Genomic DNA, 889 nt, shown 5'->3' with positions numbered 1-889 from the left:
TAAGCTTCAGGCTGCTCAATTGCTCCAGGTTGCTGCATGGAAGGGCAAAGGTCTGTATGGTGGTCAGTAGAGGAGCACAAACCACAAACCCTTGCGACAGGTACAGATTTCTGATTCGAGGCCAGCTGGGTTACCAAGTTAACCAATGCATCCAGTTTGCCTTCAAGCTTCTTAGTTTCAGATGATGCAGATGGGTTTGTAGCTACCTCATGCACTCCTCTAATGACTATGGCATCATTTCTGGCGCTAAACTGCTGGGAGTTGGAGGCCATCTTCTCAATTAAATTTCTGGCTTCAGCAGGAGTCATGTCTCCAAGGGCTCCACCACTGGCAGCATCTATCATACTTCTCTCCATATTACTGAGTCCTTCATAAAAATATTGGAGAAGAAGCTGTTCTGAAATCTGATGGTGGGGGCAACTGGCACATAGTTTCTTAAATCTCTCCCAGTACTCATACAGGCTCTCTCCACTGAGTTGTCTAATACCTGAGATATCCTTCTTGATGGCTGTGGTCCTGGAAGCAGGGAATTTTTTTTCTAAGAATACTCTCTTAAGGTCATCCCAGCTCGTGATGGACCTTGGGGCAAGGTAATACAGCCAGTCCTTTGCCACTCCCTCTAATGAATGAGGAAAAGCCTTCAGAAATATGTGATCCTCTTGGACATCTGGGGGTTTCATGGTGGAGCAGACAATGTGAAATTCTTTCAAATGTTTGTGCGGGTCTTCACCTGCAAGGCCATGAAACTTTGGAAGCAAATGAATCAGTCCAGTTTTAAGAACATATGGGACATCCTCATCAGGGTATTGGATGCACAAGCTTTCATATGTGAAATCAGGTGCAGCCATTTCCCTTAGAGTCCTCTCACGAGGTGGAGGTTGTGCCATGT

At 45.8% G+C, this 889-nt stretch overlaps 1 non-coding gene across 1 annotated transcript; it reads left to right on the top strand.

Annotated features, from left to right (window-relative positions):
• Window positions 1-402: 402 nt before the first annotated feature.
• LOC114394289 lies at window positions 403-509 on the top strand. The gene has a single exon (XR_003662695.1). It is a non-coding gene; the product is annotated as a small nucleolar RNA R71 (small nucleolar RNA).
• The last annotated feature ends 380 nt before the right edge of the window (window positions 510-889 follow it).

This window comes from Glycine soja, chromosome 17 (genome assembly GCF_004193775.1).
Source record: "Glycine soja cultivar W05 chromosome 17, ASM419377v2, whole genome shotgun sequence".
Taxonomy (NCBI): domain Eukaryota; kingdom Viridiplantae; phylum Streptophyta; class Magnoliopsida; order Fabales; family Fabaceae; genus Glycine; species Glycine soja.
The sequence above is the reverse complement of the archived record's forward strand: the minus strand, read 5'-3'. Positions and strand labels throughout refer to the sequence as shown.